Source organism: Symphodus melops (assembly GCF_947650265.1).
Source record: "Symphodus melops genome assembly, chromosome: 7".
Taxonomy (NCBI): domain Eukaryota; kingdom Metazoa; phylum Chordata; class Actinopteri; order Labriformes; family Labridae; genus Symphodus; species Symphodus melops.
The window spans coordinates 170,362-185,218 of record NC_136697.1 but is presented as its reverse complement, the minus strand read 5'-3'; the positions used below and the strand labels follow the sequence as shown (position 1 = coordinate 185,218).

At 44.6% G+C, this 14,857-nt stretch overlaps 1 protein-coding gene across 2 annotated transcripts in view; it reads left to right on the top strand.

Annotated features, from left to right (window-relative positions):
• LOC306826662 (uncharacterized protein) overlaps window positions 1–14,857 on the top strand; it is a 242,344-nt gene that overhangs the window by 182,498 nt on the left and 44,989 nt on the right. The gene's annotated exons all lie outside the window — the stretch shown is intronic.

The window sequence follows — 14,857 nt, the reverse complement described above, 5'->3', positions numbered from 1 at the left end:
TTTGTATAGTGTTTTATACTAGAGCTTTCATTCATACATACACATAAAGCAGGTCAAAGCACAGTGACAGAATGTTCACTTATGACACGTTGATGAGTAAAAAGCCCGTTCTAAACAGCCATACTAAACACAGCCACTTTCTTTAAATTACAACCTGTCCTGTTAAATAACATATACAAATAAATAATGTACTTATTCTACAGTCTTTATCAGACAAGATTTCATTTACTGTAACTGCCGTTGAGTACATTTCACGGTACAAAACGAGAGGAATAAAGGTTTTAAAAAACGGCTAACCATGAGTAAAATGCTCTTTATTTTCCTGTATTGAGCTTTGTATGGGGTATGGAGGATTTCATTCATCATTACTTGGAGTTTTACCGAGTTTTGAAACTACGTCGGACGGACGAAATGAATGAAGTTTCTTTGGCTCAAGCCTGAAAGAAGAACAGGCCAATGACTGCGTGAGGCGGGACATACGAAAATAGAACGAAAGAAGAACAGGGCACAGAGAAGATTGTGACAGCAAAGCATGACAGGCAAATTCGTGAAGCGTATCCACATTTTGAGCTGTCCTCTGTTGTCCCGAGCAGCTCTGGACACCCTGGAGTCCTCGTTGTCACGAATGTAGTGTCATTGGTGGTGTCCTTGCCACCTTTCCCAGCCCATGTCATGACTGTGCCACTACGGGCAGGAAGCAAGCAAAGCCTTGTGCAGAAGCTGTGGTGCAAGCTTCGCTTGCTACTCTCATCAAATTTTACATCTCCAGATAGAGCTTTGAAAGAATCTTGAAAAGGCTGAACCTCATGCCCCGCCCTATTTGTGCATGTCTTAAAAATAAAGCCAGAACTGAAAGGAAGTGCCAACATGCGCTCTACCACTGAGCTACATCCCCTGTGCTGGCCAGAAAAAGACAGTCGGCCCTCCGGCTGTCGATAGGCCAAAGATGACATTGTTCGTAACTCATGAGTAGAGCACTCGCTGACGATACAATATGTTGAACAGCTAAACAGATTCTGTGTGTAAGATTCTCAGCTGATCTGGCTTAGAGGACACTTTCCATCCAATAAATCAGAGGCTGATTGGTGTCATGGGATTGACGCGGTAGGCGAGCATGTCAGCGCTCGGGAGATAGTATTGTCTTTGTGAGCAACTGACCTGCTTTCCAGGATCAAACTCCAACAGCTCAGCAGAGGCAACATTAGAAACAACGTTGTCGGCAGGATTCCCACCTACGCGTGGTGAACCCAATGGATTTCAAGTCAACCGCCTTGACCTCTCGGACACAACAGCCCTGTCCCTTTGCCCGCCTTTTCGCTGTACCTCTCCTCCACTGCAAACACTTTGCAAAAGGTGTCTGTCAACCAAATAGCGATTGAAGGTTCAAATCTTTCTTTCTATTTTGCAAAATGTAAAGAAGCCTGTGGAAAGAATAACAGGAAAGAAAACTGCTCCCATCTCTGTCTCTCATGAGTATCTAATAATCATACAATCTTAGTAACTGTTACGGGACGTGTTGAGGCTCAAGCGCAGAACAGAGAGACACGGAAGACCGAAGTAACAAAATAATATTTATTTACAAAATAACACCACAATTGAGGACGCTTAACCCGATAAAAACAGGCGAGGTAATAACAAACTAACTGACAAAAATAAAGAGCGACTAACAGCCGAAGTGAAACTAAAGCGTCGTGCTAACACGAGGTAAGCTAATGCTACAAACAAAAGCGAAGGCAAAACAAAGGACTCAAACGCGAGTCGAGTTTGTAAGTCTACAAACTAACACTTTGCTGAGATAAACAAAGGAGGGGGAAGCAAGGCTGGTGGTGTCTGAACTGCCGATGACCAGTCGTGACGAATCCGAGGGTGTTGCAGAGTAGCTCCGTGCTGTGAGTGGAGACGGCGGAGTTGAAGAGCTCCGTGGCTGCAGGGAATCCAACTGCACAGAAGAACAGGGTATTAGAAGCAGAACAGCTAAGTGTAGAGGCGAGGCATGTACAGCGGTCGAAGTACTGACTGTTACTGAACATGGTCCGGCACTGGATAGCAGGCTGGAGGCTGCTTAAAGGCAAACTGCTGCAGCCACTTACTCCGATCAGCTGCGTCTCATCCGCTGATCAGCAATTCGCCACACCTGATCGTCCTGGCACCACCAGCCGAGTTCACGCCCTCCTAAGAGCAGAGAGAGAGAAAAAGAGAAAGAGGGAGAGAGCTGCCACTACCCACTGGCAGAGGTGGAGGGCGTGACAGTAACATACTATCAAACAAAATAAAACACCATATTAGCATATCTCACGTCTTGCAATCCCGGTGGGTCTGTAAGGAGACCTGGACCTTGGAGACCTGGATCTTGGGAACCTGGACTCTGCTTCTGTAAAATGACAGTAAAATGTCATACAAACATTCATTTGGTAAATAGTTTGTGTACAAAATGAAAGATACATTATTTCCTTTTAAATCTCCTCTCACAAATTAGCAGATGCTCTTGTCTAGTAGCATGTAATTTTCAGACAATCTTCGTAACATTCTATCAAACTAAATAAAACACCATGTTATCATATCTCACCTCTTGCACCTCTGGTGGGTCTGTAAAATGGAGACCTGGACCTCGGAGACCTGGATCTTGGAGACCTGGACTCTTTGTCTCTGCAGTAAAATTCCACATAATTAGTCATTTGGCAAGTTTATAGATATCTTTAAATAGAATAGACTTGAAAGACTGCCCCTGATCATGAATCTGCAAATTTGCAAAGTCAATTCTCCACGAGGATCTTAGCAGTGATGTACGCCTCCTGATTGGGCAGAGGGAACGTCTCTGTCCATTTAGAAAAATAATCCCCTATGACCAAAATATATTTATTTTTGTCGTCTCTGTCAGGGGCTCCAAAATGTCAATAGCCACCCTCTCGTTGTTCAAAGGGGAGCATAAGGGGCGGCACCTTAAGTTTTTCGGGAGGCACAATCTGCGCACTTCTGTTTTACATTGCCGAACCACCCCAGCCCAAAAAGCGATCCTTCACCTTTCCCTGCATCGTATTTACTTCTAGGAGGCCCACAGTGGGATTATTGTGCAACTGATTCAGGTCTTTAGAAACCAGGACCTGGGGAAAGACAACCTGTCCTTATGGCACCACATCTAAATTAACTGCGGCAATAAAAAGATGCCTGCAGAGTGAGTGATATAACAGCTGAAGACGGAACAGTTTACGGCCCGGAAAAGGCACTTACTGCCCCCCATCAGAGAGTCATTAGCTCATCAGTTCATTAGTTCCCACCTCCCCACAATGTTTGCAGGGAGCCATTGACCCCTCCCTCACATTGCTTCACTACAAAAGAAACAACAGAGCAGTCAGTAAAAGGTAAAAACATCTATAAAGAACGTTTTTCATTTTTTATCATTGGTGACTCCTTCAGTGATGATGTCATTTACCTTCGAAATTAGTTTTTTTCAGCCTATAAACCTCAGTCAAAGACATAAACTCTTCCCCCCCTTCTGCACTTCCTGGTGAGCGGCCTGGCTGACCTGGTAAGTTCAGGTCCCCACCGTCCTCCCCCTCGAGGGCCGGGAGGTACCTGGGACAGGGTGTGAGACGTGGGCGGTCTCACGGAGCAACGCGTCACGACGCTACTCATTGTATTGTTTTGGTGGATTTTTTTTTATTTCCTTCATTTCATTGGATTTATTAGTATTTCTCATATATATTTATATATATATATATATATATATATATATATATATATATAACCCGCGAGGGTTAAATAACAAAATATGCTCAACTAAATGAGAGAATGTGAAAAGTGACCGAAAACATCTTTCTGTGCTGTTTGGACACTGAAATTGTTCTTTCATTCAGAGAACCTCTTTAAAGTACAACATTTGCTCTGTTCTGAATATTTTGTTCTTCAAAATAAAAATAAATAAAAAATCCCCCAAAACAATACAACAAGTAGCGTCGTGACGCGTAAGCAACGGGACAGGTACCTCCCGGCCCTCGAGGGGGAGGACGGTGGGGAAGAGGACGGGGAGGGACAGGACGAGGGAGAGGACGAGGAGGAAGATAAGGAGGGAGAGGTCGAGGAAGACGAGGGAGAGGTCGAGGAAGACAAGGAAGATGAGGAGGAAGAAGAAGAACAGAGAGATGTTTTTGGTCACTTTTTACATTTTCTCATGTAGTTGAGCATATTTTGTTCTTTAAAGAGGTTTTCTGACTGAAACAACATTTTCAGTATCAAAACAGCACAGAAAGATATTTTCGGTCACTTTTCACATTCTCTCATGTAGTTGAGCAATTGTTGTTTCAGTTAGAAAATAACAATGACAGCGGACCTGTCCGAAAAAATCTCAAACATTTTCATGAAAAAAACGATGACCGCGTCAGAAAAAATGTCTAAAAAAATGTCCAACTTTTTCATGAAAAAAACAATGACCGCGGACATGTTGGAAAAAATTCAAAAACATTCATGAAAAAAACGATGACCGCGGACCTGTCAAAAAAAATCTAAAATTTTCATGAAAAAAACAATGACCGCCAACCTGTAGGAAAAAACACTTTAAAAAATGTCCAATTTTTCATGAAATAACAATGACCGCGGAATTATTGAAAAAAATCTCCTCGCCGACGTCCACACCAAGACGCTTGGTGCCTGTGGGGACTGCAAAGAGGGTCTTATTTCCCTCTGAGAAGCCTGTTTGTGGGATTCGCTTCTTCTCATGGATGAAGGGATGCAGAGGAACGTGGGTGCGGTCCCAGAAGCTTCCACCTTCCGTGACTGTGGGGATTGTTGTCCCCTGGATACCCCAAACTTGCTCAGAATGTCCGATGTCTCTGTCCTCCGCCACAGTGGCGGCGGCTCATATGCGAAAGAAACATGGGGCTAGGAAGCAGATCTTTACCTGTGGGAAGTGTGCCACGATCTCCCCGAATTTTCGTACTATCGCGATGCACTTTCCTGTCTGCGGAATTGCAGGGAAGTTCAGTCTCACCTCCAGCAGCTATCCTTGCGATTACTGCCCTAAAATGTTCTCTACCATGGCCGGCCGATCCAATCAGAGAATCAAACACTCCGCGGTTTATTCCGGGAGAAGTGCGAGGCAAGGCACCAGGAAAATACTGGGCTCGGAATGGAGCGACACTGAAGACAGTGTCATTTGGAAATGCTTCCTTTTTAAGGGGCTTACGGCTGCCTCTACCAAATCCGCAATGGCCAAGCTCCCGGGGAGGACCCTATCACAAATAAAGGCAAGGTGGAGCGTCTTAACCTCGACTCCCTCCCTGGCATCCTGCCCTGCTGACCCGACTTTGGCATCCGACCTGCTTCTCCTGGAGACTCCTGTTCCTCCAGTCCCGGCGGTGTCGAACCTCAAATCTGTTCTGGTCCAAGCCCGGAAGTCAACCGTGGCGAGGGGAGGCTTTGCCGCCACAGGTGTTTACTGGATAAATATTTACGTCAAGGCTGTGCAGCTTTTCCTCCGGCGGCAGAGTGGCCTCCCAGCTATACGTCGAATTGGCCGCTGGGTGGGGAGACGGCGCGGTTCTGTCCGTCTGTCAGCCGGTCGCTCGGTTGTAAGGGAGAAGAGGGCCTCCTTCAGGCTGATGCAAAAGAAGCTGTCGGAAGATCCCTCCTCGGTGGCCAGTAGGTTGCTGGATGGGGAGGAGGAGTTGAGCTGCAAAATCAGTGTGAAAGAAATGGAACATGCTTAGGCAGGAAGGTGTGGGGCAGGGGCGAGGCATACCGTGGCCTTGGACAGTTTGCTTCTCTCCCTGCTGCGGACAACGCACCTCTCACATGTCCGATATCGCCTGCGGAGGTGTCAAGAGCCATCAAGAAGATAAAGTCGCAAGCGGCCCCAGGGCCCGACGGCATCAAGAGGGATGCTCTACTCAGGTGGGACCCCGAAGGCGATAAATTGGCAGACCTGTTCAATGCCATTGTCTTGTGCGGTCGACTTCCCTCCTGCCTCAAGACGAGCAGGACGACTCTTATCCCCAAGCCTGGCTGTGTCCTGGACCCAGGCAATGTTAACTTATGGCGACCAATCTCAGTCAGCTCCGTGATCCTCAGAGTCTTCACAAGTATCCTGGCCTCTAGACTTAGCGCCAGAGGGGCTTCATCCGAGCCCCCGGCTGCTCCGAGAACCTCATAGTGCTTGAAGGTTTGATGACACTATGCAAGAGGGAAGGCGGGACTCTGGCCGTTGTCTTCATTGACCTTTCCAAGGCATTTGACACGGTTTCACACGATCACCTGGCCGATGTCCTGAGCAAGCGTGGAGTCGATTCCCAATTCAGAGATTTAATCAAGGACTCCTACGAAAGGTGCTTCTCTAGGGTCAAGACAGCTGGGGGGCTGACCACTCGCCTCAGGCTGCACAAGGGCGTGAAGCAGGGTGATTCCATATCTCCCTTGCTATTCAACCTGGCAATCGACCCCCTCCTCCGCACCTTGGAGAAGAGAGGGGTGGGAGTAAAACTGAAGGAGTTGGATGTTTCTGCTCTGGCCTTTGCAGATGACCTGGTCCTCCTGAGTGACTCGTGGGACGGTATGAAGAGAAACCTCAGCATCCTCCAGCTCTTCTGCGCAATGACTGGGCTTGGGGTGAACTCTGCGAAGAGCCACGGCCTCTTTCTGAGCAAGGAAGGTCACTCCAAGTTGCTGCTGAATCAGTGTCCTCAGTGGTTACTGGACGGGGCTCCAGTCCACATGGTCCCGGCCGATGGCTTGGTGAAATACCTTGGGGTCAACGTGAACCCCATCAAGGGCGTTGTCTGCCCTGACGTGAGAGGTATGGTGCGTGGGTTCCTCCGGAGACTGTCGGCTGCCCCGTTAAAGCCGACGCAACGGCTCTTATGCAACGGCATAAGACGTTGCGTCTTATGCCGCTGACATGGGAGGCGCCTCCCAAGGCCTTCTCGACGTATGTGACAGGGACATACGCACGAGCGTAAAAACGTGGCTGCATCTCGACCAATCTACTGCCAATGGCTTACTCTACTCCAGGTCTCGAGATGGTGGCTTGGGACTGGTAAAACTGAGCTCATTCATTCCTGCCCTTCGCCTTCGCCGCTTTGTGAGCCTGTTTGCGTCCGAGGATTGCTTTACGAGGGTGGTCTCCAGCGCCACCCTCCCAGCCAAGATGAGGGACTTGGTGAGATCGGCAGCGGGCACTCCTGTTGACGAGGTCAGGGCCTGCGAAGAGTTGGTGGGGGGGGGTGCGAAAGCGGTGTCGTCCTCCGCGTGGCGGGACGACGAATTCACAAAATGGTGCAGGCTGGCTTCCCAGGGCCTGGGAGTGTCGCTCTTCCACAAAGATAAAGTCAGCAACGCGTGGCTATACAAACCCGCCTGGAGACTCCGCTTCCAGTCCGACATGATTCTGGCATTGCAGATGCGGACCAATATGATAAGGACCCTAGTTGCAGGGACAAGGGGAAGACCCTCCAGCGATGCACGCATACTTTGTCGCTTATGTGGGTCTGGCAGGGAGACCATGCGACACATAATAAGCTCATGCCCAAAGCTCCGGCGAAACCGCATGAAGAACCATAATAAAATCTGTTATGCTCTGGGCATGGTGGCAAGGCGTTTCGGCTGGGTGGTTGCCCACGAGGAACATCTAAAGACCCAGGATGGGAAGGTGGGGGTCCCAGATCTACTAATGTTCAAGGGCCGGACTATCCTGGTGGTCGATGTGGCAATTTGCTTTGAAGCGGGACCACACTCACTCCCGGACCGAGAGATCGAAAAAACCCAGAAGTACCGTCCTTTTGTCCCGGCAATCCGTGAGGCGTACTCTCGAATGCAACACGTGCACGTGCAGGGCTTTCCTATGGGTGCCAGAGGCAAATGGCACCAACCCAATGACGCCATTCTTTCCATGCTTGGAATCGGCCGCCGGCAGGTCAAGGACTTTGGAGCCGGGTTGAGCAAGTTGGTACTCCTGTATACGATGGACCTCCTGAGGGTCTTCAAGAGGCTCACCCGCCTGCGCTGATGATGATGGGAGATCCGCGTGGCTCTCCTCCCTTTCGACAAGAAACCTAAGAAGAAAAAAAACCAAAACGGTTCCTTTAAATAATTACCTTGGATTTCTCTGCACATTCTTTTGATGGGATGTGTTGAGGTTTTCAGGAGTGAAAACCTGATCAACAATTAGTTTTTTAAAGTAAAATTTGGTTATTGTGGTGTATTAATGCTATTATTTGTGTACTGTTAGACCATTCAGTCTTGCCGTAGTTTGTTAGTGCCTACTGAGCATGTTCACGTGGTTGTTTAGAGAAACTGTTACCCCTCGTTACGCTGTAATGCTGCTCTCCCCAAGTACGCTATATAAAGTGTTAAAACGTGTGCATCGCCTCATTATTTAGGTTTAAGTACACCACAGTTATCAAATTAGAAACGTTTATAATTACATTTCTTTAATTAATACAAATCAATAATTTATTATTAAACTGAGTTTAATAAGGAAACAACCAAAGACTAGACTATTCTAGCAGAAATTGTGAGGGTGGTTGCCGTCTGTGTACGTGTTTCTGAGTTATACTGCAGTAAAACTGTTTAACTGTAGTCAGCTGACAGTTAAGACAGAACTCTGTCACACTGCTATGGTCCCACTCAAATGATGATGTCATCACTCTATCTGTGAACACCTGCTGCTCACTGATTGGTTGACATTCAGCTTTGATCTGCCACACTGCCAGAACATTCTATCAATGTATTTGAATGGGCTTACCACTGCTCGCAAAACCTCAAATATCTTAAAAACTAAACATGGTATCACCAATCTGTTTGGACTGTGAGCGACAGCACAAATAGGCACACGTTTTGATATATTTTATGTGTATTTAACATTCAGACTGAGATCACAGTGGCGATTTTAAAACATGAGTAAAAACTGAAATTCTGGACATCACTTAGAGTGAGAGGCCAATGTGTGTGTATGTGGTGCGTGACTGTCAAACAAATGTCTCCCCTGGGAGACTGAAACATTTTATTGTTTTATTTTTTGCTTTATGAGTGAGAGGACACTCAGAGCTTTCTTTTGATGTATTTTGTTTATATATGTGAGCAACAATGAGTTCAGGATGGCGATTTACAAATATGTCTCCAAAACTGCAGTTCTTGGCAGTTACACTCTAGGATTTCAAATTTTGCCATCTACTTTAAATGGGGCAAATTTTGGCCAAATTTTTGTCACTTAAACTCGAATTGTGTCCAAACCGTGTGCCCGAGGTTTCCACAAAGTAGTAGCACACTTTTTGGGGCCGAGCCGGTCGTTTTGATACCTTTCTTGTGTGTGTGGCACAAACGCTGTGGGAGGAGTAGCGCGGCCCGTTTTGAGGATATAATAAGGCGAAGAATAACTAGACAATTCCAGCAGAAATTGTGAGGGTGGTTGCCGTGTGTGCGTGAGAGTCTGTGTGTGCGTGCATGTGTGGGACAGCAGTAAGAACGGTGCCATCTAACAGCTGAGACAGAACTCTGTCACACTGAAACAATGATGTCATCACTCTTAACTCTGAACACCTGCTGCTCACTTGACATTCAGCTTTGATCTGCCAGAACATTCCATCAATGTATTTGAATGGGCGTACCACTGCTCGCAAAACCTCAAATATCTTGAAAACTAAACATGGTATCACCGATCCGTTTGGACTGTGAGCGACATAACAAATAGGCGCACGTTTTGATGTATTGTATTTTCATCTAGCATTCAGACTGTGACCACAGTGGCAATTTCAAAACATGAGTGAATACTGGGAAATTCTGGACATCACTTAGAGTGAGAGCCCAATGTGTGTGTATGTGGTGCGTGACTGTCAAACAAATGTCTCTCCTGGGAGACTGGAACATTTTATGTTTTTATTTTTTGCTTTATGAGTGAGAGGACACTCAGAGCTTTCTTTTGATGTATTTTGTTTATATATGCGAGCAACAATGACTTCAGGATGGCGATTTACAAATATGTTTCCAAAACTGAAGTTTTTGGCCGTTACACTCTAGGATTTCAAATTTTGCCATCTGCTTTGAATGGGGCAAATTTTGGCCAATTTTTTGTCACTTAAACTCGATTTGTGTCCAAACCGTGTGCCCGAGGTTTCCACAAAGTAATAGCACACTTTTTGGGGCCGAGACGCTCGTTTTGATACCTTTCCTATGTGTGTGGCGCAAACGCTGTGGGAGGAGTAGCGCGGCCCGTTTTTAGGATATAATAAGAAGAATAACTAGACAATTCCAGCAGAAATTGTGAGGGTGGTTGCCGTGTGTGCGTGAGAGTCTGTGTGTGCGTGCATGTGTGGGACAGCAATAAGAACGGTGCCATCTAACAGCTGAGACAGAACTCTGTCACACTGAAACAATGATGTCATCACTCTTAACTCTGAACACCTGCTGCTCACTTGACATTCAGCTTTGATCTGCCAGAACATTCCATCAATGTATTTGAATGGGCGTACCACTGCTCGCAAAACCTCAAATATCTTGAAAACTAAACATGGTATCACCGATCCGTTTGGACTGTGAGCGACATAACAAATAGGCGCACGTTTTGATGTATTGTATTTTCATCTAGCATTCAGACTGTGACCACAGTGGCAATTTCAAAACATGAGTGAATACTGGGAAATTCTGGACATCACTTAGAGTGAGAGCCCAATGTGTGTGTATGTGGTGCGTGACTGTCAAACAAATGTCTCTCCTGGGAGACTGGAACATTTTATGTTTTTATTTTTTGCTTTATGAGTGAGAGGACACTCAGAGCTTTCTTTTGATGTATTTTGTTTATATATGCGAGCAACAATGACTTCAGGATGGCGATTTACAAATATGTTTCCAAAACTGAAGTTTTTGGCCGTTACACTCTAGGATTTCAAATTTTGCCATCTGCTTTGAATGGGGCAAATTTTGGCCAATTTTTTGTCACTTAAACTCGATTTGTGTCCAAACCGTGTGCCCGAGGTTTCCACAAAGTAATAGCACACTTTTTGGGGCCGAGACGCTCGTTTTGATACCTTTCTTATGTGTGTGGCGCAAACGCTGTGGGAGGAGTAGCGCGGCCCGTTTTTAGGATATAATAAGAAGAATAACTAGACAATTCCAGCAGAAATTGTGAGGGTGGTTGCCGTGTGTGCGTGAGAGTCTGTGTGTGCGTGCATGTGTGGGACAGCAGTAAGAATGGTGCCATCTAACAGCTGAGACAGAACTCTGTCACACTGAAACAATGATGTCATCACTCTTAACTCTGAACACCTGCTGCTCACTTGACATTCAGCTTTGATCTGCCAGAACATTCCATCAATGTATTTGAATGGGCGTACCACTGCTCGCAAAACCTCAAATATCTTGAAAACTAAACATGGTATCACCAATCCGTTTGGACTGTGAGCGACATAACAAATAGGCGCACGTTTTGATGTATTGTATTTTCATCTAGCATTCAGACTGTGATCACAGTGGCAATTTCAAAACATGAGTGAATACTGGGAAATTCTGGACATCCGTTAGAGTGAGAGCCCAATGTGTGTGTATGTGGTGCGTGACTGTCAAACAAATGTCTCTCCTGGGAGACTGGAACATTTTATGTTTTTATTTTTTGCTTTATGAGTGAGAGGACACTCAGAGCTTTCTTTTGATGTATTTTGTTTATATATGCGAGCAACAATGACTTCAGGATGGCGATTTACAAATATGTTTCCAAAACTGAAGTTTTTGGCCGTTACACTCTAGGATTTCAAATTTTGCCATCTGCTTTGAATGGGGCAAATTTTGGCCAATTTTTTGTCACTTAAACTTGATTTGTGTCCAAACCGTGTGCCCGAGGTTTCCACAAAGTAATAGCACACTTTTTGGGGCCGAGCCGGTCGTTTTGATACCTTTCTTGTGTGTGTGGCGCAAACGCTGTGGGAGGAGTAGCGCGGCCCGTTTTGAGGATATAATAAGCGGAATAATAATAATATTAACAATTGTAGTAGTGTGGTTTGCCTTTCAGGCAACCACCCTAACTAGAAAATTTGCATTTCCCTGCGGAAAATGCGTGTGAATGCTTCCTGCTGAAATGTTGCGGAAACACTGCTGAATGAAGAAAAATCAGCAGAAAAAGAGGAAAATTAGCAGAAGATGAAGAAAAAGTGGAACAAGTAGAAGAAGAGGAAATAGCAGAAGAAAAGTGGAAGAAGAGGAAATAGCAGAAGAAAAGTGGAAGAAGAGGAAATAGCAGAAGAAAAGTGGAAGAAGAAAAACAGTAGTAAAAGGAGAAAATGAAGTAGAAGAAAGTGAAAGTATCTGTACAAGAACAAGAAATAGTGATAGAAGAAAATGTAGTAAAAGAAGTGGAAGCAGAAAAAGAAGTAAAAGCAGAAGAACAAGCAGTAGAAGAAGAGGAAATAGCAGAAAAACAGTAGTAAAAGGAGAAAAGGAAGTGAAAGTATCTGTACAAGAACAAGAAATAGTGATAAAAGAAAATGTAGTAAAAGTAGGAATAGTAAAAGTAGAACAAGTAAAATAAGAAAGCAAAAGTGTCTGTACAAGAACAAGAAATAGTGATAGAATAAGAACATGTAGTAAAAGAAGTGGAAGCAGAAAAAGAAGTAAAAGCAGAAGAACAAGCAGTAGAAGAAGAGGAAATAGCAGAAAAACAGTAGTAAAAGGAGAAAAGGAAGTGAAAGTATCTGTACAAGAACAGGACACATCGGACATGTTGCTCGCAGGAGCTGGGGATCGATCCCTCAACCTTCTGATTGAAGGGCGACGACTCTACCAACTGAGCCACAGCCGCCAAACATGAAATAAAGCATTTACAGTATAAAGTTCAATGCATGTGTGTGTGTGTGTGGAGGGGAGGGTGTTTGTGTGTGTAAGTGCAATCAAGAGCAACTGCATTCAGCTGGCAGCTTCGACTAGGAAAATGGGGGAACATCTCCCAATTCAGTGCTCATTTTAAGGGGTTAAATTAAGAGTTGGTGGCTGAATGATGATTTTATGAGCAAGAGGAGAGTTAGCTGAACGCGTTGATGTAATTTTTATGTCTGGGATCCAAGAAATGTGGGAACTACAGCGATGTAAAAACTTTGTCAAGAGAGATCAGTTTCCAAATGAATCGGTGAATCTTAACATTATCGCAGATGGAGAGTTTTTTGGACCACCTGCCGCTTTGAAGCTCACTGTGTCCAAACCGTAGCTCCGTTTGTCCTGAAATCTTAATGTGAGCGAGAGGACAAGTTTTCCTACGTTTTGAGGGTAAATTTAGTCATGTGGTGTGAAAATTGTGGTCGCTAGAGCAATTTGTTCGGGAGATTTTGAAATAATCTCACATCTCTGCCGCACTCTAAGGATGACGTCACGCACTCTAGCTCTGAACATTCCACCACATAGACACCCATTCAAAAACGGAGAAAACAGCAAAAAACATCACAAAACAGTTGGAGGTATAGTTTAAAAAGTATAAAAACTAGCAAAACAATGTAAATGTAGTAAAAGTAGTGGAAAAACATGTGAACGTTTTAAAGTAAAAATGAAGTCTCTACGTGGAACACAGCAAAAGTTATAAGGCTGAGAAGAAGGTGAAACAGTGGAAAAAAATCCCATTCATTTCAATGGGGAAAAAAATTGTGAAAATTTGTGGAAAAAGTGAAATAACTTAAAAAGTAAAAGTAGTAAAAACGTGAAAAGATATAGCACACCTGTCCAGAAGAAGCAGAACAGTATGAAAGTTGAACGGTGAAAGTAGCACAAACGGTTGAAGAGTAGAAGCGAAGCAAAAAACGTACGGAAGTAGAATAATAATAATAATAAAGATTTGGATAACAATAGTGTGAATGCTTGAGCATTCACACTAACTAGACAATTCCAGCAGAAATTGTGAGGGTGGTTGCCGTCTGTGTACGTGTTTCTGAGTTATACTGCAGTAAAACTGTTTAACTGTAGTCAGCTAACAGCTAAGACAGAACTTTGTCCCAATGCTATGGTCCCACTCAAATGATGATGTCATCACTCTATCTGTGAACACCTGCTGCTCACTGATTGGTTGACATTCAGCTTTGATCTGCCAGAGTGCCAGAACATTCTATCAATGTATTTGAATGGGCTTACCACTGCTCGCAAAACCTCAAATATCTTAAAAACTAAACATGGTATCACCAATCTGTTTGGACTGTGAGCGACAGCACAAATAGGCACACGTTTTGATATATTTTATGTGTATTTAACATTCAGACTGGGACCACAGTGGCGATTTTAAAACATGAGTGAAAATTGTGAAATTCTGGACATCACTAGAGTGAGAGCCCAATGTGTGTGTATGTGGTGCGTGACTGTCAAACAAATTCCTCCCCTGGGAGACTGAAACATTTTATGTTTTTACTTTTTGCTTTATGAGTGAGGGGACACTAAGAGCTTTATTTTGATGTATTTTGTTTATATATGTGAGCAACAATGACTTCAGGATGGCGATTTACAAATATGCTTCCAAAACTGAAGTTTTTGGCAGTTACACTCTAGGATTTCAAATTTTGCCATTCATTTTCAATGGGGCAATTTTTTGTCGTTTAAACTCGATTTGTGTCCACACCGTGTGTCCGAGGTTTCCACAAAGTAATAGCACACTTTTTGGGGCCGAGCCGGTCGTTTTGATACCTTTCTTGTGTGTGTGGCGCAAACGCTGTGGGAGGAGTAGCGCGGCCCGTTTTTAGGATATAATAATAATAATACTAGAAAATTTGCATTTCCCTGCGGAAAATGCGTGTGAATGCTTCCTGCGGAAATTTTGCAGAAACACTGCTGAATGAAGAAGAATCAGCAGAAAAAGAGGAAAATTAGCAGAAGATGAAGAAAAAGTGGAACAAGTAGAAGAAGAGGAAATAGC